The sequence below is a fragment of the Bubalus kerabau genome, chromosome 17, assembly GCF_029407905.1.
Source record: "Bubalus kerabau isolate K-KA32 ecotype Philippines breed swamp buffalo chromosome 17, PCC_UOA_SB_1v2, whole genome shotgun sequence".
Lineage (NCBI taxonomy): Eukaryota > Metazoa > Chordata > Mammalia > Artiodactyla > Bovidae > Bubalus > Bubalus kerabau.
Window position 1 is genome coordinate 57,118,010 of NC_073640.1, and position 23,640 is coordinate 57,141,649.

General features: G+C 46.4%; 1 long non-coding RNA gene and 1 other non-coding gene across 2 annotated transcripts; both read right to left on the minus strand.

Moving 5' to 3' along the window:
• Positions 1-6,107: 6,107 nt before the first annotated feature.
• TRNAA-AGC (transfer RNA alanine (anticodon AGC)) lies at positions 6,108-6,179 on the minus strand. The gene has a single exon. It is a non-coding gene; the product is annotated as a tRNA-Ala (tRNA).
• A 13,940-nt stretch (positions 6,180-20,119) lies between these two features.
• On the minus strand, positions 20,120-23,635 carry LOC129630916 (uncharacterized). Its single transcript, XR_008703813.1, has 2 exons — positions 22,883-23,635; positions 20,120-22,624 (listed from the first exon to the last, which is right to left on the minus strand). It is a non-coding gene; the product is annotated as an uncharacterized LOC129630916 (long non-coding RNA).
• Positions 23,636-23,640: the final 5 nt, after the last annotated feature.

The window sequence follows — 23,640 nt, forward strand, 5'->3', positions numbered from 1 at the left end:
GCGCTCCCTCCGCCCTCCCCGCCGCGGTGGCAGCTCTGGCCGAACCACGCATTCCGGCTCAGTTGTGCGCGCCGCCCACCGCTCGCTCTCTGGTCCTTTCAGTCCCTCCTTTGCAGGTGGCGCGGGCGATCCTGATGCAAGAAGAATGTAACGTGTAATGAGCGCCCTCGGAGGCAGCAGCCCCAGGTGACGCGACGGTCTCAGGGCCCACCCAGCCGGCTTGGCTTTGGGTCTCCCAGCTTAGCACAGGGGCGAGTGTGTCCGTGGACACCGGGCACCGGGAGAGGCCAACAGGGCCAGGGCGTCCTTCCATATCTCCCTGGAGCCCTGGTTCGTTCCAGACTCATGCTTCTGGCCAGCGTCCGCCACCCCAGTCTGATGGGGACTAGCCTGTGTGATGGAGGTTCCAGCCAGGCAAGGAGAGTGTCAGGGTGCAGCTGAGCCAGGAGGCTGAACCTCCTGCTGGGGAGGAGAGGATTCCAGGCAGAGAAGCCTGAGAGGCAGGGGTTGTGCCTCTGGGGGAGGGGAGAAGAGGTGGGGGAGGGGGAGGGAGGGTTGGGGACCAGGGCACCAGGAGCAGGGGAGGAGGGGTAGAAGGAGAGGGAAAGACCCTGCCCATCTAAAGTGCAGCTGGTACAAACACACCAGCTTCTCAGGGCCAAGGCCTCCTGCTGGTGTCCACAGGCTGAATCTGACACTCGACCTGAGTGTTTAACAGAAACCTTAATTATTTGCAAAGATTTTCAACTCAGAGCAGTTCACGGAAAATCCAGATTTCCAGGTTTTCTCAGTAGCAATGATGGGCATCGCCCTTCCCACAGGTCTGTGGGTCCCTGGCTGGCTGTCCACTCCCCACCCCCAGCACTGATTTGTAGCCCCTGACTTAAGGTGATAATTTAAGGGGATAGGTTTCCCCAGTTCAGCATCTGGGTGAATTAAATGCCAGAAGGGACCCTTAGCAGGGACTTGTGAGGGGCTGAGGCTGGTCTGGGCCGGGGTTGAAGCTGCCCCAGGGCCCATCTTTAGGAGGGGAGGAAATGTTCCCAGGAGGGAGTGCAGCCTAGCCCTAGAGTCCACTCAGATAGCCCAGCCTGGCTCTGCAGAGCATCAGCACACACTGTCTCAAGTGCGGATGCTTTTGGGAAGTGTTCTCATCCCTGTGGTGACGTGGGCACCAGCCCCCACTGTCCATCGCGAAGTTTTCCCTGAATCACCATCTCCATCTCTGCCCTTCCAGGTCCTCTTGTCCTGGAGCCATCTGTGTATCTGTGACCGAGATCCCACCCCCAGGAGGTCAGGAGGTACCCCCCACCCCCGCACATCTCGAGGGAGGCACAAAGGCCTGGGTGTGTCCCCACAGCCTGGCTGGGCTGTCCGAGCCCCACCTTGGATGCCCAGGGACAAAAGCCAACTTGGGAGTTGCTGTCTGGGTCGTGCTGGGAGATGGGACCCCCTCTGCGCTCAGGAACCTTCCTGGGACAGCAAGTTTGGGGATCAGGCTGTCCTCAGCTGAGCCCCTCAACTGCCACTGGCTATGGGGGTGACCTTGGCCCTTACCTCCCTGAGCCTCAACATCCTCATCTGTAAAATTCAACCTCAGATGTTCTTGTGAAGTTTAGCTGTGATCGTCCAAGAAATGTATTTAATATAGCCCCAGGCGTGGAGTATTCCATGGACAGAGGAGACTGGCGGGCTACGGTCCATAGGGTTGCAAAGAGTCGGACACGACTGAGCGACTGACACTTTGACTTTTTCACAGGCAGGAGATGAATGTAAGCCTTGGCTTTGCGGCTATTAGGAGCCAGAGAAATAGGATGGGGACTGGGTGTGGATCGCCCTCTGCTGGACGATGATGACACAACAGCAGGGCTGCCCAGACCAGGGACCACTCAACATCTCAGAACCTCTTCTGTAAAAATGATGGAATGGTGACGTCAGCATCGTGAGGAGGTTATTTGAGAACTGATTGAGCTAATGCGTGTAAAATTACTAGATTGATGTGATGAACTAAAGGTAAGTGCAAATTCCTTATCTAGTGGCCTCCCCATCTGGAGATGGAGTTTATTAAGAAGAAAGTGGAGGTGACATTAAGGCTGCCAGCTTCTGCTTACTGACTCTTGGAACACTTGCTCTTGGGAGAGTGTCTTGGAAAACCCAGCTGCTAAGTTTTGGGAAGCCTAAGCCACATGGAGAGGTCGTGGGCAGACGCTGCAGTTGACCATCCCAGCTGAAGCACTGAGAGTCTGTACACCCCTTATCTACACTATGCCATTTGATGGAGGGTAAAGAACCCCACCCAGAACAGATCCCTTGTAGCAGAAGATTTAGATCTAATGGCTGAAAGAATCAAATACTGCCGCATGCTAAGTCGCTGCAGTCGTGTCCAACTCTTTGCAACCCCATGGACTGTAGCCTGCCAGGCTCCACTGTCCATGGGATTCTCCAGGCAAGAATATTGGAGTGGGTTGCCATGCCCCCGTCCAGGGGATCTTCCTGACCCAGGGATTGAATCTGCGTCTCCTTCACTGGCAGGTGGGTTCTTTACTTCTAGCACCACCTGGGAAGCCCAATCAAATACTACGTATTTGTGATTTGGGCTTACTATGCCCCAGGAAAGTGAACAAATCCAAAGCCTTTGGGGAACAGTTCAGAGAAGGACTTCACAGGATAAATAGGAAGCATGTAAAGACAATTCATAGAATAGTCGACAGAAAACTTGGGTGCATATGCATGTGATGAATGACTCATCTTTTTGTGGAATTTTTAAAATCCAGGGTTTGTTTGTTTGTTTGTTTTTGGACAGCCCCACAGCATGTGGGATCTTAGTTCTCTGACTAGGAATCAAACCCATGCCCCCTGCAGTGGAAGTGCAGAATCCTAACCACTGGACCGTCAGAGTATTCCTGGAAATTAAAAAAAAAATAAGTCTCAAGTACTTAGATTCTGCATTGATTAGAACTAGGATTGAAACCATTGGTCCCAAGTTTCAAAGGTGCTGATGGGGGGACTTACCTGGTGGTCCAACAGTTAAGAATCCACCTTCCAATGCAGGGGAGGTATGTTCGAGCACTGATGCAGAACCAAGATTCCACATGCCTCAAGGTGAGGTAAGCCTACACCCTATATTAAGACCCAATGCAACTAAATAAATAAATTAAAATTAAGAAATTTTTAGAAGTGCTGATGGATGTACTTGTTTGCTTGGGCTGCCAGAACAAAGCACCACAGCCTAGGTGTCTGAAACAACAGAAATTAATTTTCTCATAGTTCTGAAGGCCAGAGTCTGAGATCAAGCTGTCAGCAGAGGTTGGTTTCTTCTGCGGCCTCTCTCCTTGCCTTGCAGGTGACTTCTCCTTGTGTCCCCATAAGCTCTGCCCTGGGTCTGTGCCCTAACTTCCTCTTCTTATACCGCCAGTCCTATCAGATTAGGACCTGTTAATCCAATTTAAGCTCATTTTAACAAAATCGCCTCTCTAAGCATCCTATCTCCAAATACAGTCACATTTTGAGGTGCTGGGGTTAGGATTTCAACATACGAATTTGGGGAATGACACAAGTCAGCACATAACAATCAGAAACTTTGGCCTGGAAAGACTGTTGTGGTTTTATTTTTTGGGGGGGAGGCATACCATGAGGCATAAAGGATCTTAGTTCCCCGACCAGGGATTGAACCCACACCCCCTGCATTGGAAGCACAGAGTCTTAACCACCGGACAACCAGGGAAGTCCCCTGGAGAGACTGTTGACACAAATCTTTCCCAGACAGGTGGGGAAAGGTTCTGATTAGGTTTCAAGAATGTAAGATCCAAACAAACAGGAACCAGTGCCTGATCGTTCGCTGCTGCGTCCCCATCGCCTTGAACTGTGTGTGGAACCAAGGAGAAGATAAGTGTTAGCTGAATGAATGGATAAACGAATGAATAAATGAGAAGATTGCCTAGCAGAGGCCACTTTAACCCCACTGTTTTTGGTTGATCTCTTCTGGAATGTAACTCTTTACCCTGCAAAGCATGTTCTAAATGTTGGGGGTGGGAAATTTTATTTATCCATTGCATGTTTTTAAAATAGGAAGTAAAGCTCATTGCTCTGGCTGCAAATACTTAACTCCCTGATGAAAGCATCACTGATCCTGTTATGATTAACTCACTTTGTCCAGAAAGTGGGGAGTCTCCTGGCATTAAGAAATGGATGTGTGCTTTTTTCCCTCCTTTTATAAGTTTATGCAAATAAAATGAAAATAAGGTGATAGTAGCTTCATTTTCACATCAGCTACCTGATCTCTGTGGATATTTGAGCTTGGGAGCCCTAGCATAATCTGGGAAGGAACATGGCTCAGCCTGGAGTGTCTTGGCTACAAGTTACAGATAACCAAACTGACAGCAGACGTAAACAATAAGGACATTTCTCAGCTTTTTAATTAAAATTTTGGAGGAAAGAGGCTTCCAGATTTAATAAAGCATGTTACTGAGAACCAAGAATCGATTCCTCCACTTGTTGGCTTTTGCCTTCCTCCTTGTTGCCTTATGGTTACAAAGTGGCTGCCAAACTCCAGACATCACCTTCTCACACAACAAGCAAAAAAGCAGGGAGGTAGGGGTGATGACATAATCTTTTCCTCTCATGCCTCTCCTCTTTTATCCAGCAGTAAAAATAATTCCCCAAAGCTTCCGGCACACTCATTGCCCAGAACTAGGTTACCACATACCGGTAGCTGCAAGTAGGTCTGGGAAACAGTGGCGCTGACCTTTTTAGTTATTATCAGTTCAGTTCAGTCATATCCAACTCTTTGTGACCCCATGGGCTGCAGCATGCCAGGCCTCCTTGTCCATCACCTATTATAGTATCATAGCAATACATGGGAAGAGGTTAGAAGTGATTGTCAGATTATCCAATCAACATTATTAATGACTGAGGTGAATTCATGCACAGGGCAAAAATAATTTTTAAACATTAAAAGAAAGCGAGAGAGATAAAGATGTCCCTTCTCTCCTGCACTTTCAATGAGAGGGATTCTATTTTGCATTGTAAATCCTTCTAAAGAATCAACTTCAGGCAAGGGAACTCCCTGGCAGTCCAGTGGTTAGGGCTCTGTGCTTTCGCCGTCAAGGACACTGGTCGGGGAACCAATATCCCCACAAGCCATCTGGTGCAGCCAAAAGACAATAAATCAATCAGTAAATCAAATCAGCTTCGATAAATCGACAGATTACGAATAAACTCAAAACATTCATCTTATTTTCCTTTACAACCAGAAGGCTTGAGTGAATTTTTCTGTTACCAACCTCCTCTGTTCTCTGTTCATTGAAGCCTGTCCTGGGAAAGAGATTTTGAACAGGAGTCTTGGAGATTCTCTTAGAAATTGCTGCAATTTCCAAAGAAAAATAACCTCTCAAAGAAGCCTAGGTTTCTGATTGGCTGTCTTCCTTGATTATTTGTTGCCATGGTGATAGGAAGACTAAATAGCCTTTGTGTATTTTTTTTTTAAAGAATAAATAACTGCAGGTCTTCTCTATCAAACCAGGAAAAGATTACTTCTATCTTTCCACAAACATTACGAAATAAAGGCCCAAGTCTTTTCTAGACTTGCTTTTAGATAAAGAAATTGAAAGACTCAGACTTCCCTGGTGGTGCAGTGGTTAAGAATCAGTCTGCCAATGCAGGGAAAATGGGTTCCATCCCTGATCTGGCAGGATCCCATATACCACAACTACTGAGCTTGCACTCTAGAGCCGACTCGCCACAATTAGAGAAAGCCCAAGCACAGCAATGAGACCCAGTGCAGCCAAAAATAAATAAATAAATAATTTTTTTAAAGAAAGAAATCAAAAGTCTCATCTCAACTAAATTAACAAAAGCATTTAGCAGTGTCTGCTCTTCTACCTGTTGTGTTAGTCACTCAGTCCTGTCCAACTCTTTGCGACCCAATGGACTGTAACCCGCCAGGCTCCCCTGTCCATGGAATTTTCCAGGTAAGAATACTGGAGTGTGTAGCCATTCCCTTCTCCAGGGGATCTTCCCAACCCAGGGATCTAATGAAATCTGGGTCTCCCGCATTGCGGGCAGATTCTTTACCGTCTAAGCCACTAGGGAAACACAAAATACAAAGATGGAGGTACTGGGGATTGAACCCAGGGCCTCATGCATGCTAAGCATGCGCTCTACCACTGAGCTATACCCCCGCATGTTTCTTCAGTGTCAAGTATTAATATTAAATCCAGTGCGCTATCTGGTGGTCAGTGGGAGAACAGCAGGATTGTATTTACTTAAGTTGTTGGCAGACACTGTTATGGTAGCCCTAAAAAGGCGATGGCACCCCACTCCAGTACTCTTGCCTGGAAAATCCCACGGACAGAGGAGCCTGGTGGGCTGCAGTCCATGGGGTCACGAAAAGTCGGACGCGACTGAGCGACTTCCCTTTCACTTTTCACTTTCATGCATTGGAGAAGGAAATGCAACCCACTCCAGTGTTCTTGCCTGGAGAATCCCAGGGATGGGGGAGCCTGGTGGGCTGCCGTCTATGGGGTCGCATAGAGTCGGACACGACTGAAGTGACTTAGCAACAACAAGTAGATGGGGAGACAGTGGAAACAGTGTCAGACTTTATTTTTGGGGGCTCCCAAATCACTGCAGATGGTGACCGCAGCCATGAAATTAAAAGACGCTTATTCCTTGGAAGGAAAGTTATGACCAACCTAGATAGTATATTCAAAAGCAGAGACATTACTTTGCCAACAAAGGTTCGTCTAGTCAAGGCTATGGTTTTTCCAGTGGTAATGTATGGATGTGAAAGTTGGACTGTGAAGAAAGCTGAGCGCCAAAGAATTGATGCTTTTGAACTGTGGTGTTGGAGAAGACTCTTGAGAGTCCCTTGGACTGCGAAGAGATCCAACCAGTCCATTCTGAAGGAGATCATTCCTGGGTGTTCTTTGGAAGGACTGATGCTAAAGCTGAAACTCCAATACTTCGGCCACCTCATGCGAAGAGTTGACTCATTGGAAAAGACTCTGATGCTGGGAGGGATTGGGGGCAGGAAGAGAAGGGAACGACAGAGGATGAGATGGCTGGATGGCATCACTGACTCGATGGACGTGAGTTTGAGTGAACTCCAGGAGTTGGTGATGGACAGGGAGGCCTGGCGTGCTGCAATTCACGGGGTCGCAAAGAGTAGGACACAACTGAGCGACTGAACTGAACTGAATAAACAATACAACAGACTCATTCCTGGTAATCTTAGACTGATTGGGCCAGAACACCTGATTGCTTTGACCAACAGAATATGACAGAAGTGGCATTATGCCAGTCCAGGACCTAGCTTTTAAGAGGACAAGCAGTTCCATCTCGATCTCTTGGAGACTTGAGCCGCCATGTAAGAAAAGCAACTACCATAAGAGCTTCCCAGGTGGCGCTAGTGGTAAAGAATCTGCCTGCCAATGCAGGAGATGCTGGATACTCGAGTTCCATCCCTGGGTGGGGAAGATATCCTGGAGGAGAAAACGGCAACCCACTCCAGTATTCTTGCCTGGGAAATCCCAGGGACAGAGGAGCCTGGTGGGCTACAGTCCACGGGGTCGCAAAGGGTCAGACACGACTGAGCTCACACAGGTACACACACAAGGGCATCTTGCCGTGACAAAGCCCTGGAGAATGAAAGGTCCAGACCTGTGAAGGAAGAATTTGTGTGCTTTGCCTCCTATCATAAATGTATGTGGGTAAATGTAAAATTAAGTTTGAGCGTTTTCAGGGTTTTTGTAACAGCTTAAGTGATATATAATTCACATACCATAAAACTCACCGTTTGAAAGTGTACTAGTCAGTGGCTTGGGGTATATTCCCTGAGCTGCACAACCATCAGCACCATCGATTTTAGAGCATTTTTCATCACCCAAGAACAGAAATATTGAAGTATTCAAACAAAAACTTGCATACCTATGTTCATTGTAGCCTTATTCATGATGGCCAAAAGGTAGTAACAGCCCAAATGGCCATCAACAGATAAAATAAAGTATGGCAGGAGACTTCCCTGGTGGTCCAGTGGCTAAGACTCTGGGCTCCCAAAGCAGGAGGCCTGGGTTCCATCCCTGGTCAGGGAACTAGATCCCATCTGCTGCAACTAAAAGATCCTATATGCCACAACTAAGGCTAAGCACAGCCAAATAAATAAATATTTTTAAAAAAATCCAAAGTTCGGCATATCCATAGAATGGAACGTTGTTGTTATTTAGTTGCTAAGTCATGTCTGACTCTTTTCGACACCACAGACTGCATCTGACATTGCAGGCAGATTCTTTACCACTGAGCCACCAGGGAAGCCCTACGATGGAATATTACTCAGCCATAAAAAAGGAATGAAGGACTGATATATGCTAGTTCTTTTTGCCCCCACCATCCTTTCTGGCTCTCACTTTTCTGACCCTATGGACACCTTGCTAGTAAATCTCCTGCATTAAATTTTCTCTGTTCAAAATACTTAGAGGAGCTTCTGTTGAGAAGCTGCAGCTCTACAGAGCTCAGTTTCTGTGTGTGTATTTTTATTGTGTACATAACACAGCTGGAAAGGGAGTAAGATGAAGAGTGGTTATTATGACAAAGCCTCAACCAGAGAAGAATTCTAGGAAAATAGAACTTTTTCTCAACCTCTACCCACTCAGGCTCATCTGGGAAAAATCCCTTGTTCAGGAGTGTTTAGGGGACAGAGGTGACAGAGAGGTGTGTGTTAGTCTGTGGGCCACTGAGACTATGGGCAGAAGAAGGGAACTCAATATTTTAGTCTGCTTAGGCTTCCATGACAAAATCCCCTCAACTGGGTGGCTTTAACAACGGACATATATTTTCTCACACTTCTGGAGGCTGAGAAGTCCAAGATCAAGGTGCTGCTTTTTTCTGTAATGTCAACCCAAGAGATTCAGAACCAGCTCTTTAACATGCAAGTCCCCAACTATTAACCAAGGGAGTGTGAAAAAGTGATTTGAAATTTTTAATAAAAATAATGTTTAAAATGTAAAAAAGAGGTAAAGATGTCCTTTCTCCCCTGCAGCTAGCTACACACAGAGATGCTGTTTTGCATAATAAACCATCTAAAAAATCCATCCCATAAGGAAGCAAACTGAGAGCACCCATCTGGTTTTCCTGTGCAACCTGGAGGCTGAGTTCCTGTCACCAACCTGGTCTGTTCATTTAAGACTGTCCTTGAAGGATAAGTTGAACAAAAGAGTCTCTGAGAGTCTCCTAAAAATTGTTGCCATGTCTTGAGAAAAATAACCTCCGGGAGAAAGCTGCAGTTCTGATTGGTTGTCTTCCTTGATCATCTGTTGCCATGGTGATAACATCATCTCTATTATTAAAAGGAATAAATACTTGTCGGTTTTCTCTCTCCATCAGAAGAGGATGGTTGGCACTTTTCTTCCACAAATATAGTGAATATAAAAGCCCGTGACTCTGCCAGATTTCTTAATTTTAAGACAGACATTGAGAATCCTGTCTCATTTAAGAGAGCCAAAACCGCGTGCAGTCAGATCTGCGCAGACGGGGCTAGCTATGGTCACCGCAATGGAGGTGAGCTGTAATCCTAACTTCATCAGAGCGCCCGCTGCTGGGAAATGAGAGAACAACAGGGCTGACCCGGCTAGAAGAACCCCTCCCCTCCTTTTCTCTCTGGACCTCTCACCACCACCACCTACCCGGTCAGACTCGCGGTGGAGGACAGAGCGAGGACGGCGATCCCTGGAGATTCTGCAGAGGGTGGAGGGAATACCCGCTGCTCTCTCAGCACACACTATGGACACCTACTGTATGCCAGGCATTGTGTTAAGCCTTCCACACTAGCCAACTTCATTGCAACCCCTTAGGGAGGGAATATGACCTTTTGACTTTCTGCAGATGTGGACTTCAAAAACAGAGAGGTTAAGTCTCTTGCACAAAGTTACACAGCCAGAAACTGGAGGAGCCTCAAGTTAGTTAAACCTAGATCTCTCTGACTCTGGGCTTCCCAGGTGGCTCAGTAGCAAACACTCCACCTACCAGTGCAGGAGACACAGGAGGCACAGGTTCGATTCCTGGGTCTAGAAGATTCCCTGGAGTAGCAAATGGAAACCCACTCCAGTATTCTTGCCTGGAAAATTCCATTACAATCCACGGGCTGCAGTCCATGGTTTCACAGAGTCGGCCATGACTGAGTGAGCATGCAAGCTCTCTGACTCTAGGCAGAGAAATTCAGCCCAAAGGAAGTGTGGTGGGATTCAGAAGCCTCCCAGCCTACCTTCGAGAGAGAATATCCAGCAAGAGACTTTCCACATCCACCCATAGAACAGTCCTAGTAAATTGTGACTAACAGTTATTGAGCACCGGTTACATGCTATGTTCTTGGCTAAGCACTTGAGATACATAATCTTACTAAATTCTCCTGATTGATAACTCGTGCCTGCCTGACTCCAAGGGTTCTGCTCTTCTGAAGGATTTGGATGAGAGTGTGGCCCTGACTCGGTGCAAAAAATGCTTTCTGGACCTAGGCAACAGCTGTGCCATTTTCTGATTACAGTCCCTCTGTATCCATGGGTTCCCCATCCATGGGTTCAACTAACTTCAGATCAAAAATATTTGAAAGAATTCCAGAAAGTTCCAAAAAGCAAAAGCTTGAATTTGTGAATAGTTGCTCCAACAACTATTTACATAGCAAATACACTGTATTAGGTATTATAAGTAATCTAGAGATGATTTAAAGTCTACATGAGAACGTCCATGGCCTCTGCACACATACTATACCATGTTATGTAAGGGACTTAAGCATCTCAGGATTTGGGGATCTAATGGGAGAGTCGGGGGAGAGATCCTGCAAGCAATCCCTTGTGGAGACCGAGAGACAACTGGTAGCTACTTAGTTTTACATGTGTGTCACAGTTATCTATTGCTGCATAACAAATCACCCCCAATACCTGGTGGCTGAAAACAACAGCTATTCATTTTGCTCACAAAACTGCAATTCAGGGAAGGTAATGACAGGACTCTGCCTCACATGGCATTGCCTGCTTTCAGGATGGCACACTTCGGGAGACTTCCCTGGCCATCCAGCGGTTAATATTGCACTTGCAATGGAGGGGACACAGGTTAGATCCCTGGTTGGGGAGCTAAGATCCCACATGCTGTGTAGCATGGCCAAAATTAAAAAAAAAAATGCCACACTCATGTGAGTGTGTCCTCACACTCATGTGAGAAGTTCAGCTGGAACTGAGGGCTTGAGGCTTCTTTTCCTCCTCTTCCTCTGGCTGCTTGAGCTTCCTTACAGTATGGCAGTTGGATTCCAAGAGCAAGTGTCCCAAAAGAGCAGCTCAGAAGTGTGTGGCATTTTTATGAGCTAGCTTTGGAATTACATAACATCACTTCCACTTTATTAGTCAAGGCAGTCACCAAGGCCCTCTCAGTTCCTGAGGAAGGAGACACAGACTCCACTCTTGATGCAGGAGTAGCAAGGTTCTAGAAGCCTTGCTGCAGCCTAGATGGTTTTTGCAGCCATTTCCAGAAAAGAAAATCTGCCATACTCTTGAAGGCAGCCTAGGGAAGACTGAAATCTCCCTGTGGATCTCTCCTTGCCCCCTCCCTAGGAGGAGGGGACATTTTACGGGGGGAGGGGGGGGAGACGGGAAGATGAAGATTCTGCCTAGCTTTGGTCTTGAAACCCTAAGAATCCAAGAACTTAAGAATTGTTTTGAGGACAAAAGGTGTCATTTGGGGAGAGAGCATCTCTTTGGGAGAATATTTAAGGATTCATGGGCTGGATCTGCCTTTTATTGAATAGCTTATCAAAGACCTCTAGATAACTCCATGAATAATTCCAGAAGCAGAATAGCATCAGAGTCAAAATCCTGGAAAAGACCCTGATGCTGGGAAAGATTGAGGGCAAGAGAAGAAAGGGGCGACAGAGGAAGAGACGGTTGGATGGCATCACTGACTCGATAGACATGAGTTTAAGCAAACTCAGGGAGATGGTAAGGGACAGGGAAGCCTGGTGTGCTGCAGTCCATGAGGTCTCAAAGAGTCGGACGTGACTTAGCAGCTGAACAACAAGACCCCAGCCTTTGGGGCCAGGCAGGCCAGTGCCCAAACCCAAGCTTTGCCACTATCTATGTATCCCTGGTCCATGGTAACCTCACTTTCCTAATTTTAAAAGTGGGAATCAAAAGAATATCCAGTTGGGACCTGGGGAAGACTGGGGCGCCAGGTGTATGGATCAGAGCGGGATCTGGAGGAAGAACCGGCATTGGCATTGCTGGCAGGTGCTTCAGGTCCGCCAAGGCCGACGTCTGCTTCCATCAGCGCCAGAGCTGGTCCCAGCCCCTAGGAGGGGGGGAGCCAAGCTGATACAACTGTGCCATCCAGGTTCACGGTCCCCAGATGACAAGTTCCCCATCAGAACTGCCCACAAGCTGGGATGCTCACCATATGAATGGAATAAAGCAACGACACTTGCCCCAAGGTGAGACATGCGATGAGTTTGCAGAGTACAAAGCCACCCCCTCCAGAAATTTTATGTCTGTGACAGTTTTGCCAGGAAAGAAAAGAAGGTGGCAGAAATATGTGCAAATGGTCCTGTGCACTGCCATTTAGTGGTTACAGACACGAATATGGACCCCTGGGAGCATCTTTGCTGAATGTAGTACCCATCATTTATGTCCTGGGAGAGGGTTAATGGAGGGATGGAGATTAGGCTGTCCTACACTTCTGGGGTGAAAAAGATGATGAGGGTTTACGATTTATATATAATTCATATAAAGACAGAAAAGCACCCATTGCAGCCATGCCTTTGAAGAGTTCTGTACTTGTGAGGCTTCCCTGGTGGCTCAGATGATAAAGAATCTGCCTACAATGATGGAGACCCAGGTTCAATCCCTGGGCTGAGAAGATTCCCCTGGAGAAGAGAATGGCGACCCACTCCAGTATTCTTGCCTGGAGAATCCCATGGCCAGAGGAGCCTGGCAGGCTACAGTCCATGGGGTCGCATAGAATTGAACATGACTGAAGTGACTTAAGACGCATCCACATGTATGTTTGGGGATCTCATCTTTTAGACTGGATAATTTAGATCCCATCTTTTAGGATGGTTCTTGAAAAGCAATCTGTGGGGGAAAAATGAAGTCATCTAAAGCAAGCAAGTGGAGGTTTGGTGAGAACTGATATTCACTCAGTGTTGGAGTATTTCCCTATGGATTAGTTATTAATTACAAAGGGAGAAAGAGTAACTTTACAGTGAGAAACATCACCATGGGCAGTAATGGGACAAAATGCATTGTCTGCCTCCTGATAAGAGGCACTGAGGACACAGAATGACTTTTACAATTTTTCTTCTTTCAAAGTATATAACCTGAATCTGGTTGTGAGAAAACATCTGACCAACCCAAACTGACAGTCTACAAAATAACTGACATGAAACCTTCAAAACTGTCAATGTCGTAAAACAAAAAGAAAGGTCAAGGAACTGTTCCAAATGAAAGTGATATGATAACTAAATAGACTATGTCATCCTGACTGGTAAAATAAAGGTTTAAAACAAAACTTTTTTTTTTTGCTATAAAGGTCATTTTTTGAACAACTGACAAACTTTGATAAAGGTCTGTAGATTAGATTATTATATCACTGCTGAATTTCCTGATTCTGATCATTGTACTATGGTTACATTGGAGAAGGAAATGGCAACCCACTCCAGTACTCTTGCCTGGAAAATTCCATGGATGGAGGAGCCTGGTAGGCTACAATCCATGGGGTCGCAAAGCGTCGGACATGACTGAGTGACTTCACTTTCTTTCTTTCTATAATTCCTTTTGGAGAAAGAAATGGCAACCCACTCCAGTGTTCTTACCCGGAGAATCCCATGGATGGAGGGGCCTGATGGGCTGCAGTCTATGGGGTTGCAAAGAGTCAGACACGACTAAGCAACACACACACACACACACACACACACACACACACACACTGTGATCCCATAAGCAAGTCTTTGTTCTTAGGAAATTCACATTTAAGCATTTAGAGGTAATCTGACATGAGGCCTGCCACTTATTATCAAATGATCCAGAAAATATATAAATAAATGTATCCGTGGATAATACTGATTCTTGGTTGCTCATTGTAACGTGTCTGAATGCAGGCTTCCTCTTCGACAAATGTCAGTCAGGCAGCAGTCAACCTGCAGATGTCATTGGCTGTCTGCACACATCTAACCTTGGGCATGGGTGACAGTGACTTGGAAGAAAATCCTGGAGACAAAAACAGAGCATCCTTTAAGAAAGGTTGCATCGTGATGGCACAGACAATGATGTCTTGGGACTTGCTTGGTGATCCAGCAGTCAAGACTCTGAGCTTCCAATGCAGGTGGCGCAGCTTCCGTCCCTGGTTAGGGAACTAAGATCCCACATGCTGCACAGTAGGGCCAAAAAGCAAAAAGAAAGAAAGAACAATATCTTGAGCAGCAATGGCCCTGATAAAAAAGGTAAATCTGTAGTAACCTAGAAATAATCCAGAGAACAAACTGGTATAGTATTAGAATCAACCTCAATAGGAGGCTTCCCTGGTGGCTCAGACAGTAAAGAAGCTACCTGCAGTGTGAGAGACCCGGGTTCGATCCCTAGGTCGGGAAGATCCTCTGGAGAAGGGAATGGCAATCCACTGCAGTATTCTTGCCTGGAGAATTCCATGGACAGAGGAGCCTGGCAGGCTATGGTCTACGGGATAGCAGAGTCAGATATGACTGAGCAACTAATGCTTTCAATAGGAGGCTGGATTCAAGATCACTTATTAAAAACTCATCATGTCGATAGATCCTGGGCTGCTAGAGAATGTTGTGGGAAATTGGGCTCCTTTCACATTGTCAGCAAAAATACTTTAAAATACCTAGAAATAATCCTAACCCACATTAGTAGGAGTCAAATGAGGAAATTTCAAAAGAGAACACGCCAATTCTTCCCCAAAATTAATTCTTAAAGTTAAGTCGATCATAGTTTTAGAAATCTATTAAGTATCAGTTTTACAAAATCAGCCTCTCTTATAGCTAGAAGCAGCCATGAAGAATTTTAGACCAACAGGATGCAAGCAGAAGTGACGTTTGGAACGTCTGGGTCATCTCCTGTGGCAAAAAATGTCCACTGTCCATTGAATCTTATTTCCTCTTGTTGGGCAAATGGCCAGATAGGTTTCCCAGTAACTCTTTTGCAGTTACAGCTGGCCATGGGGCTGGGTTCTAGCCAATGAAACACGGTCAAAATACATGTGCTGCTTCCAGGACAAGTAACTACATGACGTTCTGTGCCTTCTCTTTTCCCAAATTCTGGCTGGATAGAGGATCCAGAAGAGAAGGCTGAGTGTGCAGGGGATGCATGCGTGCGTGCTCAGTCACTCAGTCATGTCCAACTCTGCCACCCTGTGGACTGTAGCCCACCAGGCTCCTCTGTCCATGGAGATTCTCCAGGCAAGAATACTGGAGTGGGTTGCCATGCTTCCTCTGGGGAATCTTTCTGACCCAGGGATCTAACCTGCATCTCTTACATCTCCTGCATGGGCAGGCAGGTTCTATACTGCTAGCGCCACCTGGGAAACCCGCTGGGGAGAGCAGGACCACAAAAGAAAAGGAACCGGGGCCCTGTAGACCATCTGCCTAAAAGGAACTGCTGTGTTAGACATCGTGTAAGTGAGATACATAGTTTTGTGTTAAGACACTGAGACTTAGCAGTATGTTTGTTACAGCATCTCGAATTATTTACCCTAACTACTGATCTTCTCAGAGACAACCCTAAATGCTCTCCTTTTAAAGATATATTTATTTATTTACTTATTTGGCTGCACTGGGTCTTTGTTGCAACAGGTGGGATCTTCGATCTCCACTGCAGCATGTGGGATCTTTAGTTGTGGCATCTGAATTCTTAGTTGCAACATGTGGGATCTAGTTCCCTGACCAGGGATCAAACTTGGGCCCTGTGCACTGGGGAGCATGGAGTCTTAGCCAGTGGACCACCAGGGAAGTCCCTAAATGCTCTTCTTGGCCTGTTTTTTTTTGCCTTCCTGCTAACTGGGGCTTCCCAGGTGGCGCTAGTGGTAAAGAACCCGCCTGCCAATGCAGGAAACAGAAGAGTCACAGTTTTGATCCCAGGGTCGGGAAGATCCCTCAGAGGAGGGCATGGCAACCCACTCCAGTATTCTTAACTGGAGAATGCCTCCTCATAGACAGAGGAGCCTGGAGGGCTGCAGTCCATGGGGTTGCAAAGAGTCAGACATGACTGAAGTGACTAGGCTACTTAGCGACTGTAACAGCTGCTTGTGTGCAGACATGGAAGCCACACGTTGATGACAGTACGGCCAACCCTCCAGCCCTGGACGCCCTCACGCAGTAATGCTGGGGTGAGTCAGCTTCAGGAGGGAGAAGGTGAATTTGAGGAAACTGCTTTGGGAGAAAAAGTTTGGAGACAAAATAGAAAGAAGTAAGCAAGGGGCTTGGGCTTCCCTGGTGGCTCAGATGGTAAAGAATCTGCCTGCAATGCAGGAGATGTGGGTTTGATCCTTGGGAGGGGAAGATTCCTCTGGAAAAAGGGATGACAACCCACTCCAACATTCTTGCCTGGAGAATCCCATGGACAGAGGAGCCTGATGAGCTATAGTCCTTAGGATCACAAAGAGTCAGACACGACTGAGGGCGACTATCACACACACACACACAAAGAAGAGGATTAAGAATCTTTCCCCATATCATAGATAACTTAACTCTCCTCCTTTTTTTACCCCAGGAATTTCCCAAGAAAAATCCAAACCATTTCCATGGGGTGGACCTTTTTCCCTCCACACGTCCCTCTCGCTAACCCAACCCCAGTATTGCCCAGGCGTCAGGTGGCAGTGTACTAAGGAAAGCGAGTCTTGCCCCAAAAGGTGAAGCCTGATTGGTCTAAACCTTGTTCCTGTTTGCTAGCGATTGACTTAGGAGTGATCATGTGATCCATTATGTGCCAATAAAACTTGAAGGGGTTTTGAGAAAAGGTTTATTCTCTCTGATAAAGGGAAATGAAAGAATCTTATTCCATTCCATCCTGACTTCAGTTACTGCCTTGAGAAGTAAGGTCTGAAGCCGTGGCAGCCATCTTGCCACCATATTTCTGTCTTCAAGCAATGAGCTTGAAGACAGAAAATACTGAAGATACTAGAGCAGAAGGGGAAAAAAGTCTGGGCTCTTTGTTACATCATTGAGCCACTGAACCAATCCTGGTCTCACCTGCCTCTAGACCACGTGAGATAACCATTAAGATTTTTAAAGAAAAATTAATATGGTAGTAATTATAGATAGGTGATCAATTTAAGGATACTTGGAGCAATAACTATAATAATGCAAAGAGGTAGAATTTTAAAAAGCAGTCATCAATAGCAACAAGGACACTCAGAGCCCAGATCTTCATTTCTAACATCATTCTGCAACAAAAGGGTCCAAGGTTCCTTAGAGAAATGATTGATTCTAGAACTGAAGCAGGAACTATACAATTTGAGTCTGAAACAGTCTATAAGGCAAGAAAGTAAGGAAGTGCTAACACACATACACACACACTTACACACACCTACACACACGATGAGGCTGGTAGAATCAGTAGGTCACAATGAACATAACTTCTGAAACATGAAATGGAATAGTTTCAAAAACATCAAGAGTGCCTTGCCCATAATAAGACTAAGTTCTGTTTCTGAATTTTTTGTTTCAGACTAAATATATAGTTTCTGAAAATATATATATATGTATATGAAACATGGCTGGGTTATGATGTAAAATGTGGTTCTTATTGTGAAGCTCATCCAAAACAATCTGAGGGACTTCCCTGCTGGTCCAGTGATTGGGGTTTCATGCCTCCACTGCAGGGGACACGGATTCAATCCCTGATCAGGGAACTAAGATCCCACAAGCCACGGGGCATGGCCAAAGAAAAACCGAAAATAAACAAACAAAAAAAAACAATTTGAAATGACCAAGGACACATTTAAGAGCAGAATTACTAGATTTTTAGCAAATGTACATGTCCAAGTTGTCTATAGAGGTGGTCAATTAGTTCTCCATGACCAAGACCATGATATGGTCACCACATTCTGTTTCCTATGTCTTCTTCTGAGGCACACAAGAAAATACACTTCTCTATCCCCCAGCGGTGACATGGGACCGTGTGGCCAGTTCTGGACAATGAAATGTGAGCTGAAGTGACAGATGTCACTTCGACTAAGACAATGAAAACTCCCTGGGACATTCTTCAGTCTCCCTTCCCGTGCTGTAGCAACACAGAGGACTTCAGGAGACAGAAAAGAGCCCAGGACACTGAGTAACCACAGGGAGGACAGCTGTCCCATGGAGAGACTAAGACCCTTGGTGGATTTTATGTGAGTGAGAAAGAAACTTACTGTGTTAATTGAGGTTTTTGCAGTTGTTACTGTACTATAACTAGCCTGTTCTCAATGGGACACTCACTAGAGTCTCTGTATCAATATATTCTCCCAGCAGCACTGCAGGAGAATTTCCACCTCCCCATTTTTATCTAGTTATTTTTTTTTAATATTTACTGAGCACTTGTTATATTCCTGGCTCTGCTTTTGGTACTGAAGATACAACAATGAACAAAATAGAAAGACTAGACCCAAGCTTCCCTGGTGGTTCGGTGGTAAAGAATCTGCCTGCAGATGCAGGAGACGTGGGTTTGATCCCTGACTCAGGAGGATCCCACATGCTGCAGAATAACTAAGCCTGTGCGCCACAACTACTGATTCTGTGATCTAGAGCCTGAGAGCTGCAACTGATGAGACAAGGCACAACTCCTGAAGCCCGCAGCACTGTAGAGCCCGTGCTCCACGACAAGAGAAGCCACTGCCATGAGAAGCCCATGCACCACAACCAGAGAGTAGCCCTCTGCTCTCTGCAATTAGACAAAAGCCCGTGTAGCGAGGCAGACCCAGCACAGGCAACAGTAAATAAATAAACAAAAATTTAAAAAGAAAAAGAAGACCAGACCTCATGGAGCTTGTATTCCAGTGGAAGAATCAAACTGTAAATAGAATAAATAAGAAAAGTATATCATAGTTGAGAAGGCGGTCATGCCTATGAAAAAATAAGGCATAGGAAAGGGAGTCTGGAGTGTTGGGTTACAATTTTAAATGGGATGATCAAGGGAGGCCATCACTGAGGACGTGTCACTTGAACAAAGCTAAGGAGGAGACGAACCACATAACTATTGTGGGGACAGCATTTGAAGGAGAGGAAGCAATCCAGAGGTTCATACACAGGTATCAGCCACATGTGTTCCAGCAACAGCAGAGAGGCTGATGCAGCTGAGAGAGAGCGTAAAGGTGAGAGCACCAGGAGATGAGGCCAGAGAAAGAACAAGGCCACCAGATGCTGCTGTGGGCCCAGCAACAGATAGCATTATGGCTTGGTGGTTGGCCAGGATGTGGACTGGTATATTATTGTGATTTTAACGTGAATTTCCCTGACAATAATGGGGTTGGGCTTTAGTTAATTGATCATTCCAAAAGTCAGAAAACTTGAAGCTGCTGTCACGATTCTTGCCGGGCTGTAGCATAGGACACCACAAAGCCTGTTGGTCCCCGTAAGGTCACTTAAGATTATTTCCCAAACTGGGAAGAAAGTGCCTTGAGATTATGATCATCAGATTTAGCAATTAGAAATACAGGACTCCAGTTGAATTTGAGTTCCAGATCAACAAAAAATATATTTCAGTGTAAGTATGTTCCATGCAACTTTTGCTTAAAAATATTACATTGAGTGAAGGAAGCCAAGACCAGAAAAACGCATGCTATATGGATTCCATTTCTACAAAATTCTAGAACAGGCAGAACTAATCTCCAATGACAGAAGCCAGAACAATAGTTGCTTGAGGGGAACAGGAATCAACTGGAAAGAGCCACAGGGATCTAACTTCTGGGGTGATGGAAGTGTTCTATAACTTGTCTTGGGTGGTGGTTACATGGGTGTACACAATTCAACTGAATACTTAAGATCTGTGGCATTTTATTGAGTGTAAATTATGTCACACATGCAAAAAAATACAAAAAAAATTTAAAAAAGAGATAAAAAGTCAAACAATTGGCTCTGAAGCAATCAGAGGTATGGAAGTAGGACATGATGACTGGTTAACACCTGAACCCCATGACCTCTCACTAAATTAGGCACAAGTTGGCTTCCACCAAAACAAGGGCAGTAACCAAAGAGAGGACATGTATATGTTATAACCAAGTGATCCAAAATACCAGTGGCTTAAGCAATATAAAAGTTTATTTCCCTCTCAAATAAAAGTTTGACCCTGGGGAAGGAAAAGTGGGCTCTCCTCAGGAAAATCATCAAAGTCCCAGGTGAGTATGGTCACCATTGGTCTCATGGCCGCTCTACCAGCAGGCAAGAAGAAAAGGGAAGGTATGTCCTGTCCCTTTAAGGTTATACCCATAAGTTTCACGTATTACTGCTGCTCACATCCTTTTGGGCCAGAATTCCGTCAAATGAGGACTCATAACCACAAGGACGGTTACGAAATGTCGTTTTTACTTAGGATGGCAATGTGCCCAGCTAAAATTCTATTAGGCTGGAAAACAGAGAAAATGGATAATGGAAAACAAGATCTCTCCCACCTGTAGTATAATGTGGTTAAGACTGTGGGATTTTCAGTCAAACTGCTGGCATTAAAATCCTGACTCTGCCTCCTACTGTGTGACCATAGGCAAGCTACTTCACTTCTCTGTTCTTGGTCAAGGCTTTATACCTCTCTGATCTCATCTAATTCCAGTGGCAATAAAACAGTTTCAAAAGGTGGAAAGTGAAAGTAACAAACTCATAGGGAGGTTGTAAGAATTAAATGAACTAACGCAGTCAAAGCAGGTGAAATGGTGCCTGGAACACAGTACGTCTTCAAACGTGCTGATAGTAGTACATCTATTGTTTTGTAGGCCTAAGTAATTCAGAAGTTAAGGTCTTCCTGGTAGAAATTGAGACTCAAAGACATGGAGAGGAGAAACAGGAAGAGAGAGCATGTGTGTGACTTCCTTTGCTTATTTGTTCAGCAAATGATGACTGGGTCCTTGGCCCTCTCTGTTTCAGGGCCAACGCTGATGACCAAGACAGAGTTTAGCTTGGGTCACATCCATCACAATTCTTTGGTTGTAAGTGACAGAAACTCAATTCAAACCAGCTTGGGATAAATGGGACACTTTTAATAGCTCATATAATCAAAATCCTGGCATGATAGTGTGCAGCTGGCCTCAAGTTGGAATCAGGGAAGGGAACGGTAACAGGACTCTCTCACTCCACCTCTTCATCGCTTCTCCCTGGATTCAGTTTTATTGTCTCCTCTGGGGTGTGAAAAAGGTCATCAGTTCAGTTCAGCCGCTTAGTCCTGTCCTACTCTTTGCAACCCCATGAATCACAGCACGCCAGGCCTCCCTGTCCATCACCAACTCCCGGAGTCCACTCAAACTCACGTCCATCAAGTCGGTGATGCCATCCAGCCATCTCATCCTCTGTCGTCCCCTTCTCCTCCTTCCCCCAATCCCTCCCAGCATCAGGGTCTTTTCCAATGAGTCAACTCTTCTCATGAGGTGGCCAAAGTATTGGAGTTTCAGCATCAGTCCTTCCAATGAACACCCAGGACTGGTCTCCTTTAGGATGGACTGGTTGGACCTCCTTGCAGTCCAAGGGACTCTCAAAAGTCTTCTGTAACACCACAGTTCAAAAGCATCAATTCTTCGACGCTCACCTTTCTTCAGTCCAACTCTCACATCCATACATTACCACTGGAAAAACCATAGCCTTGACTAGACGGACCTTTGTTGGCAAAGTAATAATCTCTGCTTTTTAATATGCTATCTAGGTTGGTCATAACTTCCCTTCCAAAAGGTCATCAGATCAGATTAGATCAGATCAGTCGCTCAGTCGTGTCCGACTCTTTGCGACACCATGAATTGCAGCATGCCAGGCCTCCCTGTCCATCACCAACTCCCGGAGTTCACTGAGACTCACGTCCATCGAGTCAATGATGCCATCCGGCCATCTCATCCTCTGTCGTCCCCTTCTCCTCCTGCCCCCAATCCCTCCCAGCATCAGAGTCTTTTCCAATGAGTCAACTCTTCGCAGGAGGTGGCCAAAGTACTGGAGTTTCAGCTTTAGCGTCATTCCCTCCAAAGAAATCCCAGGGCTGATCTCCTTCAGAATGGACTGGTTGGATCTCCTTGCAGTCCAAGGGACTCTCAAGAGTCTTCTCCAACACCACAGTTCAAAAGCATCAATTCTTCGGCACTCAGCCTTCTTCACAGTCCAACTCTCACATCCATACATGACCACAGGAAAAACCACAGCCTTGACTAGACGAACCTTTGTTGGCAAAGTAATGTCTCTGCTTTTTAATATGTATAGATAGGTCCAGATCTATTTCTTCACAGCCTCACCACACAAAAGGAAAAGACTTCCTGCCCCCAAAAGTCTAGATCCAAAAACCCAGGGAAGGCCTCTCATTGGCTCAGCCTACATCCTGTTCCAGGTGTAACATAAAGATTGGTCCAGCTGGACTCACTTGACACTCGTCAGCCAATCACCGAGAGGGGGCAGGGCACAGACGCAAATATAGCCCTAATTCAAAACAAGAGAAGTTAGGGGGCGGGGGGGTGTTGCCGTTTCTGCGCGCCAGTAAATAGCCTCAGCTAACTTTCCCACTCTTCTTCCTTCTGTGGTTGGAACCCTGTAACAAGGAGTGCAAGACTCAGGTGGTCTGCAAGACAGCAAGACAATGGTTGGGAAGTTTGGTATCCCCCTCCCAGCCAACCACAGGTCCCTGAATTACAGCAGGCACCGCACTGAGGCTTATTGAATGAATTACTGAATTAATACCTTGTTCCCAGGGCTGTCCTGGAACAGCCCGTTTCACACACCCTGAACCGATTATAAGCGAAGTGAAGCGAGGACAGGGACTTCGCACACCTGTGGAGTGTGTCTCACGGTGCAGACACCTGCCCCGACGGCCGAAGAGCGGAACTTTCAGGCTAAAAGCTGAACCTTGAAGACCCCGCCACCCCGAGGGCCCAATTGGGGGCGGGGCTTCCAGACCAGCATTTTGGATTGCACCATGTTCCATCTGTCGGAGGGGAGAACCAAGAAAGTACTTCTGCACCTTCCGCCATCCTTTTTACCACTCCCTGACCACGAAGACGATGTATTTGCTTCTCTAACAGTCACACAATTTTCCCCTTAGCCTCGTTACGCCTCACGGCTCCACACAATCACACATTTCAGGCTGCCCACCAGCACCACACAGTGGCTCGCCCCAGTTTGACGCATTGCAGGGAAGGCCAGACCAATCGGCACCGCGCTCTTATTTCCGCCGTGGCCCAGACCCAATAGCGGCGCGTGTCACACAGGGACGCATCACGCGCCAGCCGAGCGGTGCCCCTCCGCCGAGGAGGAAAGTAGAGTGGGCACAGGGGGCGGGGCGCATGGCGACGGAAAGTAGTCCCGCGACGGGTGCGCGCGCGCGCGCGGCCGACCATAAACCCAACTCTGTGAGGAGTGAGAAAGCCGCGGGCCCGACAGTCTGGAGAGTGGCGCGGAGGGATCCGTGGGAGCCGCAGTGCGGCGGCGCGCGGACCGGG